We start from the raw sequence: 20,406 nt of genomic DNA on the forward strand, positions 1-20,406 counted from the left end.
TACGCCGTTTTGATCGGCTGAGCGAACTGCAAACAACTGCCGACAGATCATGGTCTGCTCATGCGCAGTTACTCCCTGTCAACAAACAAACAAACAGCCATCACTGTAATGAGGTTAGTAAAAGCACTCTTTGTTTGTGCAACATTGGCATTCCCTTTTGAGCCCGTCCGTGGCTTCAAGGCCCGGATTCTAAACTCCTCGGTCCACTACAGCTACAGGTCACAGAACGCAGAACATCACCTTATTACTCGGCCCGGCACTCAGCTCTGATCCACACCGATGTCTGTGTACACTGTTAACAGAGCCGACGCTTCACCACACAAGCACCCTCGAAGAAACGCTGCCTTGTTTTTCTTCCTCCCCCAACCTAAACGCTGGGTTGAGGCTGTGGGGTCATATTCTTGGGTTATTTTAACTCATTCTGAGTTGCTTTCTATAACCCAGCTGCTGGCTTAGTGGTTGAGGACAGTCAGATATGATGCAATCTACCCAGCAGCTGCGTCCATTTAAATCGGTCGTTATAGTATTTGCGCTACATTACAATAAAAAAAAGCTATTCTTCCAACTGTCCTGTCCAATATCTTTCAAAATGCACTGGAAAAGGGCTGATTTTGGAGGGCAGTAAACAAAGTGGTTTCAGCGGATCAGCAGAGTGGCGATCCACAGGCAGAAGGGAACCGACAGGGAAGGGAATGTACAGTCAATGGGACAAGGAGCCACAAGCCGTAACCAGCTGTTTCTAAGCTCCTTCCCCTGCTGATTTTCAGCGATGATTGTGAATGATCTGATTAATTAACATAAACAAATAATGGTTTGTTTGTGACGACCATGTTGTGTAGTTTTGTGTAGTTTTAACAGCTAGGCATTGTCCAGTGTGCTCAGGCATGGTCACTTCTAACCTTGCACAGCTGTTGGGCTGCTGTTGAGTCGAAACACCCCAGCCGCTGGGTCACACTACATTTAAAAGCACTGTTTTTTCCCCAATGAACAGTCTTTGTGCCCGGGAAGACGACGACTGGCAAGGGGGCAGTTTAAAGCTACACAGGTTAAGGGTTGTAATATTATGATGTGCTTATACAAACTCTCCCTGCTGTAAAGGCAGCAAAATTACATGGAAAAATTTATTCACAGTTAGCCAGTTTGCATGGTGATAGAGGTGGTGAATGTCAATCCTTATTCGTATTGACACAGATATCATCAAATGTTATGACATGTTGCTGCTGCTTTTCTTCATTGAGACAGACATGTTGATTTTGTTTTGACAGATGTGTGTTTTTCCTGCAGCCTTTGTATGCATATAAACGGACAGCTGTGTCAAAAACAAACTTGCAAAATAGCAGCTTCACGAGCTCACAGATGGTTTTGGAGGTAAGCGTGTAATTGCTGGAAGTTTCTGCAATGGAAAACTACAATACTTATATTTATCAACAATAGTGTCCAATATAATACACAGTAAAATGTGTACTGTGTGTCTGTGGATAAGGGCTGGGATGGCAGTGGGTTAGCTGTATAATTTGTGCCATTATAAGACCCACAACGTACAACTACTGTTTTCTGTGTTTCAGGTGAGGCAGTAGATGAGGAGAGTTTTCTTCTTTTAGATGAGGGCCCCATTGCGAGTCTCATTCCCAAAATTGCCCTCCGATCACAATTTTTAAAGCTACATAGTAATGACATTGTCACAAGGGACATTTATATCAAAATTTTCAAATATTTTTATGTTAAAAAAAAATAATAGGTCATTTAAAGAAATAATTGGAGGAAGATTAAAAAGTGATGAATAAAATAAATAAGCATTTTTGTTTATTTTTTTGTTTGTTGTTTTGTTTTTGGCAGTGCTGCGTGTTGTTCTGTGTAGATATTGACTACCATCATATGGACAAGTTTAAGAAGTGCATGTCACTCAATGTTTACCCTCTGTGTGTGTGTGTATGAGACTTATGAATCTGAATCAGAATTGAGTTTATTGCCAAGTTGGTTCTCAGATACAAGGAATTTGCTTTGGTGGTTGGTGCTTGAACGGTTCAGATAAAATAATTTAAAAATAGACAAAATAGTTATATAAACATCAATGAACATGCCACTAATTTATCTAAGTTACCAGCAGCAGCACAGAAAGGAATGCAATAACAAATATCAGACCTTACTTTATCAGCTCTCACAAATGCAACATTTAATACAGAATCTATAAAGTTCTAAATTCGCTGCATTTTCACCAACACTAACCTCATTCTTACACTCCAAGTTTCATTTACAGGGAAATCTTATTCATTTCACCAGTCGGGCAAAATAAACCAACATGCAGAACATCAAACCCATCTGTCAAAATTAAGCCAGCACTCTAATGAACACACTCAGCACTGTCGACTCCCAGGCCTTTTCTTCTCTATAGACCCTTTTCACGTGACGTCATGACAAACGCGCCGCCATTTTGGACATGAACTACCAGTAGTCTACCACAGCCAAAAACGAGGAATGACGGCGAAGCATCGAAAGGAATATAGCAATCAAAGAAAGTTTTTACTTTCAGCAAGACTTCCATCATACCACTATATTGTTGTGCACCTGGATGTAGTAACCATCAACACACAAGGCAAGATTTATCATTTTATCGGATCCCGACAGATGCTGACCGACGGAGAAGATGGATGGTCTCTAAAATATTGGCAAAATGATGTTTATTGACGTTGCAATCATGTGTAACGGGAAGCATTTGCATATCCGAAGTGTTGTGTTTACATCAAAGATAAAATAAACCGATATGACAATGACTGCTGCTGCCAGGTTGGGGACACAAACTAGTAGAAAGGAAGTGTGCCAACAGTGCCAACACACTTCCTTTGTGGTCGATTCTGCTTTAAGGTAAGATGCATTTAATTATTCGTCTGCTATGGGTTTGGAATCGGTAGCCTGACTGATTCGTTCATGTTTGTGGTGCCATTTGTTTGTTGACACGTGTTGAAATGGAAGATTGGTTGTTGACATGATTTCCAGTGATGCTTTGGTGCTGCTGTGGATCAGATGTGTTGAGTAGCCTGACTGTTTTTTTTTTTTCTTGCGTGTGGTATCATTGTTGACGCGAGGTTATTTTTTGAACATGCCAATGCGGACACGATTACCCCTGATGAGTTATGACTTCAGACGCGATGCGTGTGTGGAGGTGTGGAGTCCGCGTGATATGTGCGTAAGATAGGCTTCTCATGTGTTTGGAGATCCGCGCTCTGAGACAAGCGCAAGCACCCCCCCCAAGGGAAAAAAAGGGACCCCCAAAAAATATCGGCATAGTTCGAACACTGGGTTGGAGAAAGTAATGGCAACTAGACAGGGACACTCTAACGAGTGCAAACCCCGCCTTTTCCCTATTAAAATACATTGGGTGAAAATTTCGAAGTTCTGCCATGACCTTGACCTTTGACCTTTGACCTCCAAAATTTAATGGTTTCCTTCCTGGGTGATTGGCAACACATGTACAAAATTTGGTCCAAATCGATCCATTGGTTCTTGAGATATCTTGCAGACACACAGACAGACAGACAGACAGACAGATACACACACACACACACACACACACACACACACACACACAGACTGACGCAGGTGAAAATAATAACCCCTCCGACTACTGTCGGCGGGGTTACATAGTGAGTGCACAAACCATAGAAGGTAAACTGTACACAGCGCCAGGGCAGTGTGATGGTATGTCTACTTTTAGATTGTGTTAGCTTATCAATGAACACACTCGTCACTCAACGAGTTTCACGTCTTTATGACGGATACTTAAATGTGTGTTAGGTATTATTGTTGCAGTCTAAGCAGTCATTGTAGCAGCTAGATGAGCGGGAACCGAAAGGGTCTGTGCCATAAACCGTTATTTCTTCATGTCCAAAATGGCGGTCGCGTTTACGAAGGTCACTTGAGTGAAAAGGGTCTATAAACACAATGCTCACAGTAAATGGGGGTTTAAGGCCCATCATCTTCCCAATCTGGGTTACAGTAAATGTATATACATCTACACTCTGTTTTGACCAGATCGATGTATTTATTTAGTTTTGTGATTATTTATTTTGATTATTTTTGATCTAACTACTTAATTTATTACATGTCTACAATATTCCTCAATTCACACTCCAGTGTTGATCAAACTGCCATGCAGTACAGTGGGTTGAACGCAGGCATTAATACACAATGGTGACAAATAAACCCACGCTCTTCACATCTCTCATGGATGAATGGGATGGGAGCGGCATGCATCCATATCCTACATTACAATTATTGGATCATTTCATTATTTCAACCAATTTATTGACTGAAAATGCAGCGAGTCAAGTTTCCAAATGTGGCCACATGAGGGAAACCAACAGCTATCCAGTACAACATAAGTTGTTATTATTATTATTATTATTATTATTATTAAATTCATTTTCTAACAGGCAACAAGCCTCGCACTGATAAGCCCCCCCCCCAGCTATTTCCTACAGATTTATTGCTGAAACGCTGTGACTTTAATCAACAAAGGGAACGTGCACTTCCTAAACGTGGCCACAGAATGGTAGTCAAGAGCCACGCAGAACACACAGCGCTGTCTAACACCCATTATTATTTACATTATTCATCATCCTTTAGCATTTCTCCTAGTATTTCCCTACTTAGTTAATTTATTATTATTATTGTTATTATAATTATTATTAGATGTGTTTCTACATTTCTCAGTATATAGATGTTAAACCGGATTTGTCCTCAGGAGCGAGCTACAACTAGTAGCCGAAGGTCCAAAGGAATTTAATTGTTTCTTCATAAGCATCATTTTCATTTTTCCAAAACTTTCCGCAATATTCTCGCTGTTCCTAACAAGGCAGTCTTTTGGAAATGTTCTATTACTCATGTCGATCTTTTTCATCCATTGTCCTAACTTATTCAGTTCATTCAATAATTAGGGGTACATGTCATGTCCACAGGTTGTATTTATACATTTTACAAAATATTCACTTCAAAAAATTATCAATTTTACATTGATACACATTCTTTTTTAATTTAATACAAAACGTCAGCAAGTCCCATCGTTTATTTTGCAGAAATTGCGTACAGTACATTGGAATTTTTTTTGTGCTGTCTGATTTGTTAAAGGTCAAGGTTTGCTCTCCAAATTAACAGTAGGATGCATGTTTTTGTATATTATTTTCATCATTTTTGTTGAAAATAACCATTAAAACACGATAAAGGTGTTTTTAAATCTATTTGACTCACTACATATTCAATTATTCACTTTGCATGTGTCCGAGAAATCTCTGTCAACAGTGTTAGCCACTGGCAAAACCCCTTTAACTCAGCAATGGTTTGCTCCAAAGTCACCTGTCCAACAGCATGTGATGTCACTTCCTTTAGTGGAGGAAATTTTAACTTCAGTGTGGTCCATCTTTTCTCCTCCTCCTCAATATTTCATCAATATTATTGTCTGCACATAGAGTGGGTTAATTGCTCGTCAACGGTGTTATCAACATGTTCATGTGCACTTGATTTAGATATTATATTTACAACACTGTAGAGAAAGATTGTTTAAACAGATGTTGATCAAGGTCATGAGGTGACATGTTAGCACCTAGTGGCTAGCACAAGGGCCTAAAATGAAAGAAATGTCGTGTTACCCATCAAGTGTTGGTGGAGTGGAAGAACCTGTCTGCTTTGGCACAATCAGCTCATCAAAAGAAAAGGGCCCCGCAGCCATATGGACCCATCTATCCCTAATACTTGACCTGGTCAAGGCTTCCTCTCCCAATGTGACTGTGGTACACAGTCAGTTTTTCACAGTTTACTTAGTTTCTTTGAACTGCTATTTATTTTACTACATGAACTATGTTCAGAACACTCGTGTTTTTTCTGCTTGTTTGGGGACTTCTGTTCGCACTCATATTGGGGCAGCCGGCGTATAGCCATGGGGCTATTGTTTACACCAGGGAACCGCTGCTAGCACTCAGTAACACCGCATGCTCATACATCTACAAAAAAAACGCACACCAACATCTGGCTCATAGACACTCCTGCTCTGCAGCTCAGCATTTAATCCACTGTTTGTTTTGGGGTTTTTTTTTGTGGCTACTGCCTCATAAAGGTGAAGTGAGGCAGTAGCCACTATGTCATCGTGCTGTAAGAATGAGTGTAACAATAGCAAAACTTTTAGAAACGGAATAAGAGAAACCTCGTTATAACTTCATAGTGTCATAAGATAATCGGCAGATAAAAAGATAAACGAAATTCACCTCGTGGTTCACCAAGGCTACTGATTCGATATCGAGTAAGTGGTGTTCATTTTAAGAAAACTTACCTTTTTGATTAACACGGCTTTTGTTTGGTCCTTCTGAAAGATCAAATGACAGGTTTTGTAAGGTTTTTTGAGCTTTTTGGCAGATAGATTGAGAAGGCGATATCAAATTTCTGCTATTTGCTTTAATTTGTTAATTGTATTTTTTATTTCAGTCTTTACACTCCACTTGTGAAACAAAATGTGCTCAGTAGTTCTAAATAATGCTTTGAAGACAATTCATGAACAAGTGCTTTCGTACTATTTTGAAAATAGATCGAGTTCACAGCACTGTATTTAGAACAAAATACACTAAACAAAATTGGTAACCAAAACACTCCAAGCCCTGATGCTGCTCACAGCTTGGTGATTGTAAGGTTTTATTCCTTTGTAAGGATAAATAATTGTAAGTATTTATTCTTGACCAAGAAGGCAGTAATTTATTTTGTGACAAAATTGTAAGGATTTATTCTGTTCAGTTAAAATGACCTTCTGTCTCAGCTAGACATTGTTTAAAAATTCCATTCTGTCTGAACATTGCTATCATATCATCAGAACATTCTGCTTATTTTGATATGAAATGTGTATTATTGATCAGATTATTGTGTCTGAACAGCGCCAAGGTCTGCAATGATGTCAGACACACCCACACACACCCACAGCTGCATATCCAACGTGTATTTGGGATTAAAAGTTAGATTTAAAGCCATGATTTAAGTTAGTTTTATAGCTACACATGATTTAGGATTGTTAGATTTAACCAGTCTCTTCAGTGTTGAATTGGAAATTGAAATGATTGAATGTTAAATTTAATGTTAGATTTAAAGCTGCATTAAGTGATTCATGTTAGTTTTATAGTTTTATAGATTTATATTAGCCTCATTGCTGCACAAGGTGTTAAGACTTTATGATTTTAATATTTTAGAGCTTACATATACTATAACAGTGATTTTAAACTATTCCTGTGTAACCTGACCTTCGTCCAGTGGAGAAGACACTTCTTTGTTAGACTAAAGATAGTCTTTGTTTAAAATTGTCATGATTGATCCAAGGTTTCACTCACATACACATGTATAAAACCCCTGTATACTCTCGTCTCAGGGGGGACTTGCGAATAAAGATTGCGAACTAAAGATTGTTGGGTTCCTTTCTTTTTTCTGCGACTCACCCCCAGACGTCTGGGTGATGCGAGGGGACTGATCTCGAGATGGTGAGGGCCAGAGGTGAAGAAACCTAACAGTGATGCTTTCAAGAAATGAGGTGAGTAGAATTGATAACATGTATAGATGCTATATTTACTGTATGGACATGGGATCAGAAAACTATTTTATTTGTAAGCAGTAGCCACATGGACCTATAGGGTACCTATTTTTTTTTTCTTCCCCATTACGGTTTGCGATGTGTTTCCTTGTCGAAACACATCGTAATGAGTCATGTTATTGGTCGCATTTGAAGCAGGAAATTTTACATCCAATCACAATAACGATGTTAACACATAAATCAGACAGTGCACAGGAATTTTAGTGAAATCCCCAGAGTTGTGGTCTTGACCGGTCTTGAGATAAAATCTTGAGTCCTCCGTGTCTGAGACCAAGACAAGACTGAGTAAAAATGTGGTCAACTCCGAGACGTGACCGAAACCTTCAAAAAGTGGTCATGAGATCAGTCTTGAGTTCTACAACACTAGATTAAACCATAGGTTCATAAAATGTTTCTAGATCTTCGGTGTTGCATTTATATTTTTGTTCACTGGAGAAACAGGAAGTTCTTTGAAACTGTTTCCATCTCTTCTGGTAATTGTAGAGCATTGTGTAACCCACAGATGGCAGCAGATGGAGTTGGGGAGAGAAAATAGATTGAATATAAGATCAAGTCCCTCTTTAAATGATTGAGGAGAGAAACATAACATGACTGCACTTTCAGTGGCCACTGGGATAGAAAACAACACGATTGGTTTAATATGATTCCAGTTCGGTAAGACGATTGGTTTTTGGGGGCAGGGGAAAAAATACCTGAAGGTTTGTCAGGTTCTCGGTTGTTCTAAAAGTCACAGACAGAGCAGCGACGGCAGCTTAATGTTTATTTACTTCTCAGTCCAAGAAATCAAGCACTGTTTCTGCCTGGTTTCAAACCAGGATCCTTTCGCGTGTGAGACAAATGTGATAATAGGGCTGCCAACTCCCTGAACCCCAAAAGAGGGACACTTTCAACCCAAATGCAGGACATTTTTTCCCAGGCCTATCTGCACTGCCCCACGATGGAAATCATAACGTTTCCTTATCCAGACCACAATCCTACTAATTTCAGTATAATTTTGGTAAATTAATACTGCACGAGCAAAACTGTATTGTGTTTAAGTAATAGTCAAAACAATCATTAGGCCTACAAGTGTCTCTCAAATTTCTCAAACTCTGAAAAGCTTTAGGCCTAACCCAACCATTGTCATAGTTATTCTATTTGAGGGGCATATCTTGAAGGAAAAGCAAAGACAGAAATGTATGCAAGTTTTTTAAACTATTTATTAAAACTTAAGAGAATATGTTTTTGGTCTGCATCTTTTCAGTATGGCATGGGCCTCCTCTTATCCTGCAATAAATAAGAGAAAGAAAGGATATTTAGATTGAGAAATAGCCTACTGCCATCCCATGAACTTATGTGTGTGTAATAAGATGTTTATATGGACATTCAAATGAAGGCTCCCCAGTTACTTCTTCCATGGCTTTTCCAGATTCCAGCATCTCCTCATCCTTCTGCACAGCCCAAACTATTTACAGAACAGTGGCATGGACATCCTCTTATCCTGAAGTAAATAAGAAAAAAACAAATGATATTTAGATTGAGAAATACTGCCACCCAATGAACTTATGTCTGTGTGTGTTGCATAAACAAGATACATAGACAAATTAAAATGATATTTAGATTGAGAAATACTGCCACCCCATGAAGTTATATGTGTGTGGGTTGCATAAACAAGATACAACATAGACAAATTAAAATTATATTTTGATTGAGAAATACTGCCACTCCATGTTATAGTGGAAGTGTGTGGGTTGCATAAATAAGATATACAGACAAATTCAAATGAAGGCTCACCAGTTACTTCTTCCATGGCTATTCCAGTTTCCAGCATCTCCTCATCCTTCTGCACAGCCCAAACTATTTACAGAACAGTGGCATGGACATCCTCTTATCCTGCAGTAAATAAGAAAAAAAAAAACATGATATTTAGCTTGAGAAATACTGCCATCCCATGAACTTATATGTGTGTGTGTGTGTGTGTGTGTGTGTGTGTGTGTGTGTTGCATAAACAGGACACATAGACAAATTAAAATGATATTTAGATTGAGAAGTACTGCCACCCCATGAAGTTATATGTGTGGGTTGCATAAACAAGATACAACATAGACAAATTAAAATGATATTTAGATTGAGAAATACTGCCACCCCAAGTGGGTGGGTTGCATAAATAAGATATATAGACAAATTCAAATGAAGACTCACCAGTAAGGCCTACACCTTCCAGGGATATTTCCTGCTGCTCCTGACTGATTCCAGCATCTTCTTGTCCTTCTGCACTGTCAGGTAGAATTCCTTGCAGGACAAGTGACAGTTCACAGTGACAAGGAGTTCGTTCTTTATAAGTTCTGTGCTGCATCGGTTCCTGGCATCGGACCATTTCCCACTCATCAAAAAGAAAATCCTTTCCACAAAGGCATTAGAGCCTGGCATGCTGAGGACAAAGGAGACGATCTTGAATATGTTTGCCATCTTTTCTTTCCCAACGTTTTCAAAGATAGCCACCCATTTTTCACCAGTGGATTCTGTGGCATCCTTTGAGTGCTTCTTGATTTCTTCCCTGTTGTTGCAGAATTCTTCATATAGCTCATCCATATTGATTGTGTCTGAAAGTTTTAGAGCAGGCACCATCTTTTCTAGGTCTGGGAAGGAGAGCTCATCATATAGGCCTATTGGCTTCAGCTGCACCATTACATTGTCAGGTGAGAAGTCAAACCACTTGTCGATGTATTGAACGGCTGAGTCATAAAACATCTCAAAGTCATCTTTGATTTTTGACTTCTGTCCTCCTGGCACCTTCTCCATCATCCTCTTGGTCTGATAGCCGAAGAAGCTGTCTTCCTTCCTTTGGAGCATTTTTTGCCTGAACTGTCTCAGCTCCTCGTAGACATCAGTGATGCACAGATCAGTTTCCTCAAGCTTCTTAACAAGTTGGTCAAAGACGGCCCCAACATTGTGAAAAAAGCACAGGTAAATCTTTGCAGTGTCAGTTTTTTCCTCATCTTCAAATATCTTCCTCAGTGCCACCGGACCCTGTTCCCCTAAGGACCTGAAGTAGGAGGTAAGTGCAGGCCAAGTTTCCAGGAGACGCGTCACAGCTGGATGTAAAGAGAGCCACCTAGTGTACACATGACGCAATATCTCCCTCCACTCAATGTCAGTGAAAGAAAAAAAGGACCGCAGTTCCTCTCGCTGAGATGATGACAGAGAGAAATGATTGTAAATTTTCAAAACGATGGTCTCGATATCCACTGTCAGCTTATCGCTCGCATACTTGCATGTGTTGTGTGCGACATGGGCAGGGCAGTTAACTTTTAGAATGCCATCGTTTGTGCCGCTGAGCAATTTGTAGACAGAATGGTGCTTTCCGAAGTTCACATTTGCATTGTCGGTGGCATACACGGTGATGTTTTTAACATTAAGCCCATACATGTCAAGGCAGGCAATAAGAGCCTGGTGTATTCCATTTGCAGTTTCGTCGCTGTCTTCATAGAAATCCAACAGCTTGGATTGTACACTATCCGACGTGGAGAAATACCTCACACATACTGGAAACATTTTCCTATTTCCCTTGTTCAAGGCATCGCTAGCAAGTGAAAAATAAATTGGCTCACCATCATCTGTAGAACTAGAAAGGTCAGACACTATTTTCCCCACAGTGCTTGGTCCCAAGACATTCATGGTTATCATCTCCGCTTTGGTTCTTCCCAATTGCATCTTCTTAGCAACACTCGAGTCTTGAAATAAGGTCCCATTTAATTTCGCTGTACAGTCCGCGGTGTTATAGCTATGGCCGTGTTTGATGGTGTGATACACATAGGCTACCTCGCTTGCAGAAATTTTGTCGATTTCAGAAGTAGCTGTGGCGAAGAATGTACTGATGTTGCTAGCTCCTTTAGATAGCACAGCCCTTTTGTGCGAGTCTGTGTCTTCATGGCGGGATAAGTCGTGCTCGCCACCATGACCAATAGATATCTCTCGGCGGCATAATGTACAAAATACTCTCCTAGCGTCTGTGGTGGCTTTAACCCACGACCTTTTTGCTTCCCATTCCTTGTTGTAGCTGCAAAGCTTCTTTTTCTTAGCAGGTTCATCCATTTTCACTGACTTGTTCACGAGCAGAGAACCACTGACTGAACTGAACTCAACAACCGTCTCCCACAGCAACATTTGCATGAGTTTTGGTGCCTTTTCACAGTAGCCTATCAAAGATCCCTGTTCAGAATGTGTCATCAATCACCAGTCTGCTACTATTGGATAAAATATTTCATCCATATTTCATCAAAAACTGTGACTGCGATTGGAATACGGGACAGGAGCTGTTCCTCGCAGGACAAATTAAATTCACCTAAAATTCGGGACGTCCCGGGCAAATCGGGACAGTTGGCAACCCTATGTGATAACCACTACACTATAGGAACTGCAGCAAGCATGCTGATTTGCTGTTGCCTGAGGAACAGACTTGCTTTTTAGTCAATTGGTCTCCTTGTTCCATAAAGACAGGTATGGTTGAAAATTGTGATGCTTGTCAAAGGAGTCCAATACCATAACAAGAAAGGGATTCCTTGAACCAAGATAAGACTTTAGAATAATGGTCATAAAGCATACTTCATGATGGTAACATTTTCCAAGTGACCTGATGGTCAATCTTTTTCATGTTTGAAAAGAAAATATGTCCTATGGTTCAGTACAGCTCACCTTATAGCCTGCACAGCTCAGTAGATACGACCAAGATTCAAATTCTATGAGTTAACTATATCATTTTGCAGGTTAAACAAGTACTTTTGATCATTATTTGTGCCAGATGATGGGCAATAATTTGGAAAAGGTGTTTTGTATGAGTTATACAAAGACAAGATGACAGCTTGTTGGCTTGAACACACAACCTTCTGATCCGGAATCATGCTGGTAACATTTTTCAATTGACCTGATGGTCAAAATGCTTCATGTTCTAAAAGAAAATACATGTCCTATGGTTCAAGAAAGCTCACCATAGAGCATGCACAGCTCAGTAGATTGGACCAAGGTTCAACATTCTTGGAGTTACCTGTACCATTTTCTGAAGCAAGGACATCTTTCAACAAGGCCACTGAAACCTGTGTTCTGAAAGCTAACTCTGACAAAGCTCGAAGCTTCTGCTCACAGTCTAACCATGGGCTATGACCAGCAACCCTTTGAGAGAGGGAAAATTTTCTTACAGATGCTGTAATAGAGCTGTGATGACATCGCTAGTTACTGAAGAGACAGGGGGATGCTCCGACTGCCCAGATGAGGATTGGAGGGTAATGGAGTTAAAAGAGAGCGGCTCTGCTGATGACAATGAGGGGATAATAATGGATAGAGGGGGGAGTGGGCTTTGGTAAGCAGGGCCATGGATGGTAGTGAGGGTGGCGACATCAAAGCGGTTAAAATGCAGATTTAATGTATTTGCCCACTGCTTATCACCTGCTTCTGGGCCCTTTCCCTTATCTTTGCCATGGCCAGAGATTGTTTTCAGGCCCCTCCAAACCTCCCTTGCATGTTTCCTCTGGAGGCGCTCCTCAAGCTTCCTCTTGTAGGTGTCTTTCCCCTTCCTTATTGCCCCTTTTAACTCTTTCTGTACTCTCCTCAATTCCTCTTTGTCTCCAGATTTAAACACCCTCTTTTTCTCATTGAGTAGAGCCTTCAGTTCAGGGGTAACCCAGGGCTTATTATTTGCAAAGCATTTCACTTTTTTTGAAGGGAACTGTCCATACAAAACTTCATATAGTCTGTAGCACAATGTACAATATTGTCAATATCCTCATCATCATCATCATCAGGATTGCACAGAACTTCCCATTCTGTCTTCTCAAAACAGTCTCTTAAAATCTCAGAGTTATCTTCAGTCCATTTCCTCACATATCTATACGTTGGTGGTTGTCTTTTCACTAAGGGTATGTAGTCAGGGAGAAGATGGACAAGATTGTGGTCTGAACAACCCAATGGGGGAAGGGGTAATGCTCTATATGCTTTCTTAATGTTAGCATAAAATAAGTCCAAAGTTCTATTATCCCTCGTTTTACAGTCTACATACTGTGTAAATGTAGGGATAGTGGCTGTCAAAGGGGCGTGGTTAAAGTCCCCAGAGATGAGGAGGAGGGCTTGAGGGTGAGATGTTTGTAATCGGGATACTACAGTGAGTAGAAAGTCACAGGCTGACATAGAAGCAGCTGACGGGGGAATATACACAGCTATGACAATAACGTGTAAATTCTCTTGAAATTTGCAAAGGTCTGATACTAACTGCTAGAACTTCAATGTTCGGGGTGCAGCACTGTTCTTTAACTCTAACGTGATATGGGTTACACCATTTGTTGTTCGCATATATTGCAAGCCCCCCACCTCGCTTCTTTCCACTCTCCGCTGCTCTCCTATCCGATCTCACAAGTTGAAATCCATCAAGTGCTACATGCGAGTCAGGGGTGAGTTCATTCATCCATGTCTCTGAGAAGCACATGAGACTGCACTCCCGATATTGCCACTGCGTTTTGGTAAGCGTTATTAGCTCTTCCATCTTGTTCGGGAGAGATCTCACATTACCCATAATGACAGCCGGTACCAGTGGATTATATCGTCTTCTCTTCACTCGGCACTTCACTCCCGATCTGCAGCCCCTCTTCCTTCTCCTTATTTCCACCGGGATCGTAAATCTATCCCAGGGGAGCACCTTTGTGCTGCGCAGTGCTAGCAACTGTTCTCGTTCGTAAACAATGGAGTCATGACCGAATGGGCCCGCTGATATAAAATTAAAAAGTCCCAGAAAGAGCAACAGGCATATCACTAGTCTCAAAAGTTGTGTATCCATACCCGCACGTCTCCGACTTAAAAACACAAAATATAAAACAAGCTGAATTGTATATAAGCAGAGTTCCACACCAGAAGTGTGCTGGGCTCAGAACCCAGAGATCAAAACCATCTGCTGCTTTTTCTTGACAGTGGTGTTCTCAAAATTCCCAGCAGAGGCAATAAACTTCATCTATCTATCTGACTATAAATTTATTTGCTGAAGGCAGCTTAATGGCCCACCATTCCATGACCTTGAAAATTGTCCACAAGGAGGCCTGATTTTCAGTGTTCTGTCACTAGTTTGGCATTGATCAGTGTCTTTGTATCACGAAGACAAGCACATAGACATTATGGGAATGAATTAAGGCCCACCCCCAGTACCAACAGCTGTCACAGTATGTTACTCATGTCTAAGACTCACAACTTAGAGCTGTTTTGGTATCAAAGTGAATAAGGAAAAATCAGAGTCGATTTCATTGTTTTCTAACATTTTTCACCATGTTGTTCTTAAGCACAAGACATAAAAAGACATAATACGTAATTAAACAAGTGCTCTGACTTGTATACGTATATTCATGACTGATATTCATGAAATGAGGATGTGCTGACATTAAAGCCAGACTTTGCAAGTGTTTGACTTTGGTGCAGACCCAGCAAAGTATTTCAACTGAGCAAATTGAGTACACATAAAAGAAGATTCTGTATCCAAGATGAGAAACATCTGAAGAACAATCCTAGCAGTTTCTGAGTGACTGTACTATTTCAGTAGGGTACAGTGGTGACTGAATGGATAAGGCACTAGCCTCTTAAACCAGGAATTGTGCCTTTTAGTCCCACAGGGGCTGAGTGGTGCAGTGAGAGTGTGCTGGGCCCATTACCCAGAGGTTGAGAGATTGAAACCATCATTTGCTAGTTCTGAGGTCTTTGATGCCAATGTTTTCCATGAGCCAGGGATTGTGGGTTTGAGTCCTATCTCAGGTGTGAGGTGAACAGCACCAGAAGCGCACTGGGCCCAGAACCCAGAGATCAAAAGCATCTGTTGCTTTTTCTCTCCAGTTTTTTTTCCAAAATTCCCAGCAGAGGCTATAAACTTCATCTATCTATCTTACTATAAATTTATTCACTGAAGGCAGCTCACTGGCCCACTGTTCCCTGACCTCAAAAATTGCCCATAAGAGGCTTAATTTTCAGTGCACTGTCACTAGTTTAGCATTGATCAGTGTCTTTCTATCACATAGACAAGCATATAGACATTACTGGAATTAAATAATGCCCACCCTAAGTACCAATTGTTGTCACAGTATGTTACTCATGTCTCAGATTCCCAACTCAGAGCTGTTTTAGTATCAAAGATCTTGGTAAGTGAATAAGGAAATATCAGAGTCGATTTCATGGTTTTCTAACATATTTCACCATGTTGTTCTTAAGCACAAGATATAAAAACACATAACACATAATTCACAGAAACATTTCCTGTTGACTCAGGGCAGTTCAAAGCAGAATGTCTGTCCTCTTTCAAAAAACATGGAGAGGAAATGGGCATTTTGCTTTGTTTTGTGGGATATTAAAAAATGCCATCGGGAGTGATGGCAGAAAAAAAAGAACACTATGGAGCGCTTTATACACTCTGTGCACATTACAGTTGCTGTTTATTTTAACCAAGTAGGTACCAGATGGTGAAATAATTAAACACCAATGTGCTGTTTCTCAACCCCCCCCCCCAAATAAATAAATAAACACATAAACATAATAATAATAATTAAGAAAGAAACAACCCCAGAATCTTCAAACATATTGAAGCAATTCACTGATAAATCATTCAACATGTTGTCAAAAGCAATCTCAGGGTGACAAAGGTGAACAAGGACCCCCTGGTGAGCCTGGGCCAAAGGTAAGCATGCATGTATTATTCATTATTATAGCACAACTGATTTATTCTCATTCTGTGGCAAGCATGTGACCAGAAGTGGTAGAAGCAGACCAATTTTATACCCAAGTAAAAGTGCTAAGTCTTGTGTTTAAAAAAAAATCCTTCAGTTAAAGAATAAAAAAAGAATTCCTTAAATTACCTTGAAGTGCAAGAATAAAGAAAGCAAGAATAAAGAAAGCTTGTTACCCGAGATTTTGGGTAACAGTAACTAACAAACTGAAGCTAGGTGTGTAATCTCTCAAACGTTAGCTAGCCTGTTAATAATTCTGACAATACAGCCTTGTTTACATGCTAGTAATAAGCAGATATAATACAAATTTGCTGATACAAATACAAAATACAGCTCACAACATATATTTGAAACAATGCTGCATTTTTTGGAGAGAAAAATATTGCTATTTAGTGTAAACACTCTGCTGACACATGTAAAATGTACATATAAATATTTCACCCTTTTATTTATGATTTCACATAAGCTAAAAATTTGATTGAAGCAATCAGAAGAGAAAAAATCAGGTAAAGTTCTGAAAAAATATGTATATCATAGAATTTTGAAATGTATTTATTTATTTGCACATGATAAGTCAAGTCAAGTCAACTTTATTGTCAAATATGCTATACATGCTCGACATACAGCACAGATGAAATTTCAGTCCTCTCTGACCCACGGTGCAAACAGGCAATGCATTAAATAAAAATAAAAATAGAATAATTAAAAAAACAAACAATATAAACAGTATAAATAAACAGTATAAACACTAGATAAGAACAAGACATAGACTAAACACTCAGACAATATAAACAGTATAAACACTAGATAAGAACTACACAAAGACTAAACACTCAAACAGACAATATAAACAGTATAAACACTCTAGATATGAACTAGACGTAGACTAAACACTCATATATACATACATATACACACACACAAACACACACACTGGTTCAAATAAACAAAACAGTCAAGGGCACTTGAGGTATAGCAGGTAAAAATGAAATAAGCAGTATAAACAAACTAGCAGCTGTTAAGATGAGGTAGTGCGGAATAGTGCAAATGAGCGAGGTAAAGTGAGATGTGCGGTCCCTGAGTTCAGTGTGTTAATGAACGATGAGATGTGTGTGTGTGTGTATGTGTGTGTTGGGGGGGGGGAAACTGTGAGGATGACATGTCAGATGCTGAAGGGGGGGCAGGGGTGTGTGCGAGCAGAATCTGTGGCAGGAGCCAGAGGGGGGAGGAGAGGCACGACAGGGAGGGAGTTGAGCCTCCTGACTGCCTGGTGAAAGAAACTGTTCTTGACCCTGCTGGTTTTGGCCCGGAGACTCCGCAGTCTCCTCCCCGATGGCAGCAGGCTGAAGAGGCTGTGAGATGGGTGGATGGGGTCACCTGCAATCCTGATGGCTTTGCGGGTGAGGCGGGAGTTATAAATATCCATTAGAGAAGGGAGAGAGACACCAATGATCCTCTCAGCTGCTCTCACGATGCGCTGCAGAGTCTTGCAGCAGGACACGGTGCAGGCGCCGTACCACACGGTGATGCAGCTGGTCAGGATGTTCTCGATGGTGCCTCTGTAGAATGTGTGCATGATGGGGGCCGGGGCCCTTGCTCTCCTCAGTTTGCGGAGGAAGTACAGACGCTGTTGGGCTTTTTTAGCCAGTGATGCGGTGTTGTTGCTCCAGGACAGGTCTTCAGAGATGTGCACACCCAGAAACTTGGTGCTGCTCACCCTCTCCACTGCAGCACCGTCAATAGATAGTGGAGCATGCTGGGTGTGCTCTCTCCTGAAGTCCACAACAATCTCCTTCATCTTCTCCACGTTCAGATGGAGAATGTTGTCCTTGCACCACATGGCCAAGCGGCTCATCTCACTCCTGTAGATTGTCTCATTGCCATTGTTGATGAGACCCACCACAGTCATGTCATCCACAAACTTAATGAAGAGATTTGAGCTGGATGTTGGTGTGCAGTCATGGGTCAGCAGAGTGAAGAGGAGGGGGCTCAGCACACATCCTTGGGGGGCCCCTGTGTTCAGTGTGATGGTGCTGGAGGAGTTGCTGCCGACCCGTACAGTCTGTGGTCTCCCCGTCAGGAAGTCCAGCAGCCAGTTGCACAGGGAGCTGTTGAGTCCCAGCTGGTCCAGTTTATGAATGAGCTGCTGAGGAATGATTGTGTTGAATGCTGAGCTAAAGTCTATGAACAGCATTCTGACATATGAGTCTTTTGTCTCCAGGTGGGTGAGGGCTGAGTGGAGGGCCGTGGAGATGGTGTCATCGTTCGAACGGTTGGACTGATATGCAAATTGGAAAGGGTCCAGGGTGGGGGGGAGGGCAGACTTGATATGTCTCATGACTTAGCCGCTCGAAGCACTTCATGAGGATGGGAGTGAGTGCGACAGGGCGGTAGTCATTGAAGCAGGAGGGAGACGGCTTCTTCGGGACCGGGATAATGGTGGTGGTTTTGAGGCATGTTGGGACAACAGCCTGGCTCAACGAGATGTTGAAGATGTCTGTAAAGACATCTGTGAGCTCCTCGGCACAGTCTCTCAGGACACGACCAGGAATGTTATCAGGACCTGGGGCTTTCTGTGCATTTGTCGTCCTGAGAGCTCTCCTCACGCTGTCTGGGGACAAATAAAAGAGATTTACAAGAAAACATAAATGGAACAAAAACAGAAAACATGCTGGGGGAAGAACAAAAGCACAATGGCTTGTTTTAAGTCTTCCCCCATTTAAATTAACAAGTAATTAAAACAAATTTAACAAATTAGAGAATAACTATATTAACAATCGTAAATAATAACAAATAATAACAAAGATAGTAATAATATAATAATTGGTAACAAAATTATACATTAAACTGTAACTGGTATCATAACTGAAATAAATATAAACAATGTCAATTGCAGATAACAAAATATAAGTTAATGAGTGAAAATAAGAAACGAATAAAATGTAACCTAAGATCTATACATAAAGTAAAAAAAGTATAATTGATTGATTTTGAATGGTGAATAAATATTGTACTAATAACAGAAGCCTGGTGCATGGTGTAGTGTAATATTTTACAATTTGATCCAAGACTGAACTATATTTAAAGATAAAGGTCAAGTGTGGCTGGTGAATGAAAATAGGTGGTTTTTGAGATTGTTTAAAACTAATCATGGATGTAAAACTTTTAAAGTGGAGGGGGAGGTTATTCCATTCAATTACACATTTGTATTGAACACTCTTTTGACCTAGGGATGTTCGCACTAGGGGGATATGCAGTTGGTCGCTTTGTCGAGTTTTGTAAGCATGAAATTGGGAATTAAGATTTAAAAAACTATCAAACGTGTCTGGAAGAGAATTTCTAAGAAATTGGAAAGTGAAGATATTTAGCTGAAGTCTATTGATATCAATAATATTTAAAATCTTAAGCTTCATAAATAGAGGTAAAGAATGGGCATAAAAACTGGATCCGGTGGCCATACGAACAAATCTTTTTCGGAGTAGTATTAGGGGCTGTAGTGTAGTTTTGTAGGCACATCCCCATACAATATTTCCATAGGTCAGATATGGGTATATTAAGCTATTATATATGGTGATAATGGTTTGTTGAGTGAGAAGATGTTTGATTTTTCCCATAAGTCCAATAGTTTTAGATATTTTATTACATAACATGGCTATATGTGGTTTCCAGGTCAGTTTGTCATCGATTATTACGCCTAAGAATTTAGCTTGACACTCTTGAGAAAGGGGTATACTTTTTAGTAAGATTTTTGCGTTATTTCTATTGTAGGTTTTATTTTTATTACAGAAAATAAGGAAGTATGTTTTTTTGACATTGACAGATAATTTGTTAGCCTCGAACCAGATAACAACTTTTTCTAATTCTTGATTAGCTAGTTTTATTAGAGTATTAAAGTTTGAGTGTGAAAGGAAAAGATTGGAGTCATCTGCAAATAAGATAAAGAAGATGATTGTGGAAGCTTGTGCAAGGTCATTGATGTAAATTAGAAATAGTAAAGGTGCTAAAATTGATCCCTGTGGTACTCCACATTGTACTGTTTTAAGTGTAGATTTAGTGTGGTTAATTGTT

General features: G+C 40.2%; 1 protein-coding gene and 1 long non-coding RNA gene across 3 annotated transcripts in view; both read right to left on the reverse strand.

The window, feature by feature from the left end:
- The window catches only part of zgc:163040 (uncharacterized protein LOC100038789 homolog), a 90,181-nt gene that overhangs the window by 547 nt on the left and 69,228 nt on the right, over positions 1 to 20,406 (reverse strand). The window lies entirely within an intron of this gene.
- LOC132867807 (uncharacterized) lies at positions 8,797 to 9,482 on the reverse strand. 2 transcript variants are annotated; one of them, XR_009650774.1, is made up of 3 exons: positions 9,389 to 9,482; positions 8,979 to 9,095; positions 8,797 to 8,881 (listed from the first exon to the last, which is right to left on the reverse strand). It is a non-coding gene; the product is annotated as an uncharacterized LOC132867807 (long non-coding RNA). The 2 variants fall into 2 exon arrangements; XR_009650773.1 differs by having other exon boundaries at positions 8,835 to 8,881; positions 9,004 to 9,095.

This window comes from Neoarius graeffei, chromosome 19, assembly GCF_027579695.1.
Source record: "Neoarius graeffei isolate fNeoGra1 chromosome 19, fNeoGra1.pri, whole genome shotgun sequence".
Taxonomy (NCBI): Eukaryota; Metazoa; Chordata; class Actinopteri; order Siluriformes; family Ariidae; genus Neoarius; species Neoarius graeffei.